The sequence below is a fragment of the Crocuta crocuta genome, unplaced genomic scaffold, assembly GCF_008692635.1.
Source record: "Crocuta crocuta isolate KB4526 unplaced genomic scaffold, BGI_CrCroc_1.0 scaffold408, whole genome shotgun sequence".
Lineage (NCBI taxonomy): Eukaryota > Metazoa > Chordata > Mammalia > Carnivora > Hyaenidae > Crocuta > Crocuta crocuta.
Window position 1 is genome coordinate 3329003 of NW_027527444.1, and position 7277 is coordinate 3336279.

Genomic DNA, 7277 nt, shown 5'->3' on the forward strand with positions numbered 1-7277 from the left:
CCTGCTCCCATCACACCGCCACGCACACGCTGTCATTGGACGCCGACACTGGCTTTTATGGTCAACCGTCTTCACCCCCATGAAAACCACAGGCTCCTCTTTGGTTAAGGTCCTCGTGCGGGTCAGCAACTGAATCGTTCCTAACCAAATCAAGTTGTAGTCATGTTCTATGAACATGATTTATTATCATCGGTCTTACGTATCGAAAACCAGGCAAGTACATGACAAATACAGTCACGACATGTTGTCTCACTCCGTGCCGAGAGTCGAAAATGAGGGCTGTTGTCATAAAAAGCACTTGGGAAATTCTCACTGTTCTCAAGTAGATGGGGGTGGGTGTGTGTGGAATGTGCCGGTAACTGATGCTTGTTCCCAGGTTACTGCAAGGTAGCGCCGTGTCTCCAGTCGACATCGCCAGGGTCACACAAGGAAGGCAGACTCTTGCCCCGCCCAAACCCAGGCATCAGAATCTGCACTTTAGCAGGATACCCTGGGAAACTGCATTCCCATTAAAGTTTCGGGGCGCCTGGGTGGCTCAGTGGGTTGAACGTCCAACTTCGGCTCAGGTCATGATCTCACGGTTTGTGGGTTCGGGACCCACGTTGGGCTCTGTGCTGACAGCTCAGAGTCTGGAGACTGTCTTCGAATTCTGTGACTCCCTCTCTCTCTGACCCTCCCCTGATCATGCTGTCTCTCTCTCTCTCTCTCTCTCTCAAAAATAAATAAAACATTTTTTAAAAAGTTTCACAGGGAATGCATTAGATGGGATTTGATAAATATTTGGTGAAAATCTTGTGTTTCCTACACTTGTGCCTTTTAAATGCTGCAAGAAAGCGACTTCTGGCCAAAGTGGTATGTTATCCGCAACAGCAATATTAAGCAATTATTAAATGCTTTCTGTATGTATGGCATCGGAGTAGGCTTTTATTTTAAGACCTCATGTTATCCTTCCCACGCAGACTGATTTACATTAAAATAACAGGCGATTTGTTCACACCTGGGAAGGAAATCTTGAAAAGTTTCTCCAAGAAGCCTTCACCAGATTTCTTTCTATTAAAGGGGATTTGAAATGGAGGAGCCAGCAGAAAGGGGGATTTTGAAGGTACAAGTGAAAAAGAGCGTACTGGAAAAACAAGGTCTCCCAAGAGAGATGAGAGAGTCTCCACAGCCCCCAGCCCAACTCTCAAGTGGGGAGAAACGCTGAGTGGGGAAGTAGGAAAACAGAGGCAAGTAAAGTCAACTATTGTGGTTAATTCAGCAGGTGGGGGCGGGGGGGGCAGTGGGGGCTGAGCAGCCCCCGAGAGCAGGAGTCTGGAGAAGACCCTTGGCAGGGAGGTGCTTCTGGAAGAGGCAAATCTGCTCGACGTTGAAAGGACTCAAACCAGCCCTGCCTTCTCTGCTGGGAGGGGCTGTGCCTTCGCATAGGAAGCACATCGATCATATTCTCTTTCTGAGAACGATGTCCTCACCCTCTGCTGCATCGTTAGCAGCTTGCCTAGGGCCTGGCCTATTACCCGATACCTCTGATGCCTCCATTCTGATGCCATTGGCTTATACTTGCTGGGTTTTGTTTTAGGCGTAACTTCTACAATGTGAGCCGTATCCTTACACCTTGCTGACACGTCAAAGGCATGTGTAAGCCTGGCTTAAGAACCAAATTTATTACCTATATTTATGTACAAACCTGCATTTTCACAGGGGAAAGAAAAATGATCAAGGTCAAAAGCGATTCTCAAAAGTGCGCTCACTGCCCTCCGATTTTGTCTGCCTGGACACCTTGAATGCAGCAGACCATCAACCCTCTCATGCACTTAAGAGTGTTCATTTGGGGCACCTGGGTGGCTCAGGGAGTGAAGCGTCCGACTGTGGCTCAGGTCACGATCTTGCCACTTGTGGGTTCGCACCCTGCGTCAAGCTCTGTCAGGCTCCGTGCTGATAGCTCGGAGCCTGGAGCCTGCTTCAGATTCTGTGTCTCCCTCTCTCTGCCCCTCCCCTGTTCATGCTCTGTCTCTGTCTCTCTCAAAAATAAGTAAACATTTAAAAAAATTTTTTTTAAATAGTGTTCATTTAAAAAAATCAATAAAAGCCTCTTTTCCATTATTTTCAAGTTCTTATAATATTAAAATTAATATATTTCCCTAGGATTTTTTTTTTGTTAATAGTAATAAATCTGCCACTGGGGAGTACAAAAATTGTTAGCCAAAGAATACAAAGACACTGATTCAAAGAGGTACATGCACCCCAATGTTTACAGCAGCATTGTTTACAATAGCGAAACTATGGAAACAGCCCAAATGTCCACTGACCTATGAATGGATGAGGAAGATGTGGCATAGGGGTGCCTGGGTGGCTCAGTCGGTTAAGCGACCAACACTTGGTTTCCATTCAGGTCATGAGCTCACGATTTGAGGCATCAAGCCCCACCTCGGGCTCTGTGCTGACCATGGAGCCTATTTGGGATTCTCTCTCTTCCCTCTCTCTGCTCCTCCCCTGCTTGCTCTGTCTCTCTCTCTGTCTCTCTCTCTCTGTCTCTCAAAATAAATAAAAATAAAGAATTAAAAAATTAAAAATAAAACGGAACGCTAAAAATCAAGCAATTCTAAAGACAAGAAAGGAAGAAAAGAAGAACAATTCCAGCTAAAAAATTTAAGAAAAACAGAAGACAAATAGCAAAATGAGAGATCACAAGTCATATCAATAATTACAATAAATATAAAGGATTAAACTCACCAAAGAAAAGGCAGAGACATGCAGAGTGGATTTTAAAAAGGGAGGCCCAATGATACGCTGTGCACAAAAGATGCATTTTAAATGTGAACACACAGATAAGCTGGAGACAAGAAGCTGGCGAAGGCACAGCCACTACGAGTGAGGCCACAGTCCCTGTACTGACATTAGATCAAAGACATGGAGGGAGCAGAGGATCACCAGAATAGGGGAACATTTCATAATAATAAAAGGGTCCGTTTATTTTCAAGCCGTAACAGTCATAAATGCATATGCACCTAATAACAGGGCTTCAAAATACACACAGCAGGACAGAAGGCACCCTTCTCAACTCACACCACACACCTGCAGTTGGTGTGCAAACACACAGCCCCTGAACACATCCGCTACTTAATTGCCCAAAATCAGAAGAAAAACTAGAGATCCTGAGCAGATCGGGCAAACTCAAAAAATCAGAGGAAGTTTTCCGTCCCACTCTGTTCTTATCCGATGCAAAACCTTGCAGGGAGCTTAGCCGTGTACATTTGGTTGCAAAACGTTTTATTGTTTTCTGCTGCTGAGTGGGTTACGTGAGTAAGCTGACACCGAGCCCCAGGCATAGCCAGGTCACTCTGAAGGCAGTCTTATCTCCCTTAGAGGTAGGGGGTCATCTGGGGTGAGGTCACAGGGCACCCACACACCCAAATACTGAGTGGCTCTGTCTTCACTGGGTGTGACCCTGAGTGTGGGGAAGGGGGAGGCTTATCTCTTTTCTCAACTCTTAATATGTAGAATCTTGCATCCCAATACCCCACATCAAGAAGGAAATTGGTCTAATACTTAATAGTAATTAATAAATTACAATTCATAAAATTCTACTTATTGCAAAAGGGGAAGAGTATTCCATTAGCTAGATTCAACTGTTTGTCATCCGGCAAAATTACATACCAAGCAACAGAAATTAAATCCTGCACTGATGAAACACAGCTAACCTGTTCATTAATGAGCTTTATACACTGTTTTGTTTTCAAAGTGCCAGTAACTATTTAAGATAATAAGCAATTTAAGGGTTTCGTGTTCAACTACAGATTTAAGCTCAGCTCTGATTTTTTTTTTTAAATAGGGAAACAGGAAATGATGGTGAATGAAAAGCAGAACCAGAGCCACATGCGCCACGAGAGACAGAAGATGAACATCAGTGGTGAGGCGATCACGATCACACCTCGCTCACATCTATACCCGAGACAAGAACTGATCAGGAATATTAATTCCAGAGACAGAAATCAGGCTGATCAAGAATTGCACATATATTTAGCTGAGTATGCAACTGAATTACTTTATCAAAAGATGATGCTAAAGTTTATCCTAAGGAAAAAAAAAACAAAGATGTGCATAAGTATTTAGCGACGAAGATGTTTGTTGAAACTGTGTTTATGCTGATGAAAAGCAGGAAGCTATCTGTGAATGTCCAGTCATAGGACAGCTGAGAAATAGGTCACACACACACACACACACACACACACACACCATGTAGGCAGTAAACATTGCAGTGACCGCATAATCTTTACCCCAGGATGATTACTGCCCTGGATTATCAAACTGCCGGGGGCAGGAATAAACTGAGAAACAAGACAACAAAATATTATGTACAGCACAGTCCTCACTGTAAAAACTTGTCCACAAGTTCCCAAGTGTAATTATACAGGAGAAAGACCTGGACGTGTGCACGCACCAAAATACTAACCATGATCACCTCCGAGTCTGGGAACCATGGGCCGTTTTTATTTTCTTGTTTTTACGTCTTCTGACTGTCCTCCATGAACATGAGGTATTTATGTAATTGGAAACATACACTCAAAATTTTAAGGCAACACGCCAGGGAGTTTCTTCCTTCTTCTACGGTCCTTGAGTCCTTTATTAAATTCTTCATTCCGATGGAATTCCCATAGTGTTTTTAAGACTCTTAATAAATACATTCTCTAATTGGGTCAACTCGAGTGCAGTCACTTGGCAGTGTCTCCGGAGTGTGATGAGACCCCTTGCTCTGGACAAACCCGCTGTCTGGCTTCCACAGAGATGCCCCTGGGGCAGCCCCTGGGGTCAGCGCCCACCCTGTTGTCTTCCGGTAACAGTTTGCTCCACCTGAGATCCCTACTTCCAACCGAGCAGCACTCTTGTGGGCTGAATTGTGTCTCCCAGGGAATGCGTCAAAGCCCTAACCCCCGGCACCTGTGACCGTGACCTTACCTAGGTTGTTACTAGGGTTGTTGCAGATGGAATTAATAAAGATGAGGGCCTGGGGCGCCCAGGGTGGGTCAGTCACTTAAGTGTCCGACCCTTGATAATGGCTCAGGTCAGGATCTCAAGGTTCGTGAGTTCAAGCCCCAGGCCGGGCTCTGCTTTGACAGCGTAAAACCTGTTGGGATTCTCTCTCTCTCCCTCTCACTCTGCCCTCCCCTGCTCACGCTCCCTCTCTCTTAAAAGAAATAAATTTTATTCTCCACTAAAGTCTCTGGAGGTAGCGTGGCCCCACAGATACCTTGACTTCTATCAATTCTACTCTCCACAATCCCATCGCACCTGCTAACGCAAGCACAATAACAAGACAGATGCGGCTTTCGTCAGGCCCAGAGTTTTCCTCACATCCCTGGCTGGCTCGGATTCAGTGCATCCGGACCCCCTAACTCACGGTAACGGCGCCCTGGCCATACTGGACCGGCCGCGCCGCACGGCTCTCCGGGGAAACCTGCACTCCCACGGCACCGGCAACGCCCTTAGGCCTCAGGGACATTTTCAGAAACTTCAGTGTCTTTCTGAGAACCTCATTAATGGCAACCAGGCTTGCTGTCCTCAGAAATTTCTGGAAGCTTCTTGCTGGGAGAAGGACAAGAGAGGTGGCCAGTGATTTGAGTGGGAGACAGAACCCCCCTAGATCATTAGGGGAACGTTTGACGCCGACTACCTAGGGAGGGGGCCAGGGGAAGGGGACGAACCAAGCACAGCCAGGCATCTACAGGCCAACCAGAGGGAAGGTCATGGCCACCGTGGGGCCGACGCAGCGGGAGAGGGACTGGAGGGCCCGCTGAGGGCAAGCCCTCCTCCCCACAGCAGTCTCCTGCCTCCGGCCTGCGCCTCCCCGGCCAGAGCCCACCCACCGCGGGCCAGCGGGGACGGGAGATGCGGTGGCCGGCAGTGCAGAGACGGGTCAAGGGGCAGAGCAAATGGGAGGTGGCCAGCGAGGGTGACGATGACCCCGAGGAATCTTCCTTAAGGAGCCCTAACTAGCGGACGACTCGAGGAAGCCGCGGAAACCCCAGGTCATCCAGGAGCATCCCTGTCACACAGCTCGCGCCTTTTAGCAAATCGAAGTGTTCAGTGTGCAAAGATAATTAACACTAGAAGTCAAGTGCGGGGAGAGCATGGGGGAAAGGACAGTGAATGTTCAGAAAAGACACTTAGAAGAGAGAAAGGAGCCTGACAAAGGCCTTCTGTCATCCCAGAGGACGTTGCAGTCCCCGGCTGCCGAGGACGCGGACAGCACTGAACCAGCCACCAGGCTCTTCCTCCTCCGGGGTCTCTGTCCCTGCCTCTGCTCGCCAGCCTGGGGGCCGCAGAACACGGCCCGATGTGACCACGTGCACACGGGGAACCAGGCCATGGTCATTTCTACTTCCATCTTTTCTCTCACATCTTTTAATCGGGGCAGAATCTACAAAACATGCAATTTACCATCTTAACCATTTCAAGGGCGCTGCTCTGTGCTATCTGGTACATTCCCTTGTACAACCGCCCATCTCCAGAACTTTCCATCCTCCCGAATGGAGCTCTGTCACCATAAAACGCTANCCCTATGAACTTGGCTCTCCAGGGACCCATCACGGAGGATCACAGTAGCCCGTCTTTCTGTGACGGGCTCATTCCAGGCGTAGTGCCCTCCAAGTCGGCTGCGCCGTCCCAGCGGCCACACTTCGTTCTTTTCACGGCTGCGTGATGTTCCACTGCGAGCACACACCAGTCTCTCTGCCCCGTCGGGGTCTCTGAGGGGTTCTGGCACCTGCGCCTCCAGACAGCTGCCCCGTCTCGGTCCCAGCCCTCTGCCCGCCCTCTGTGTTGCTGCCATCACGCGCTCTGTCCCTTAGGGTCCTGTCCCCAGGCCCCCACCCCACCCAGCAGGCAAACGGCATGCGGGTTTCCCACTCTCCCTCCCTCCTGTTAACCGTGAGCAAGGGCACCCAACGAGTGCCCCTTCTTTGTGCCAACAGCCCAAGGGACGCCGAGAAGGATTAAGAATGACAACAACCCAGGGAAGTGACAACACTCCCCGGTGCTGCGGGAGCCACCGACCCCAGCCTACAGCCCTCCGCTCGCTTCCGAAGGGGAAAGAGGAAGCCAGGCCTTTCCACCTTGCACTCTGAGAACTGGCTTCGCTGTCCCTACGCTTGTCTCCCGGGCTCCACCGAGCACAAGACGCCATGAGCTATTCCAACCTGCTTCCCCCTCACAGGTCCCCGGATTGAAGGGCCACGCGAGGCAGACATGGGCTCTGTGCTGTGTCAGCCTTTCCAGACAGC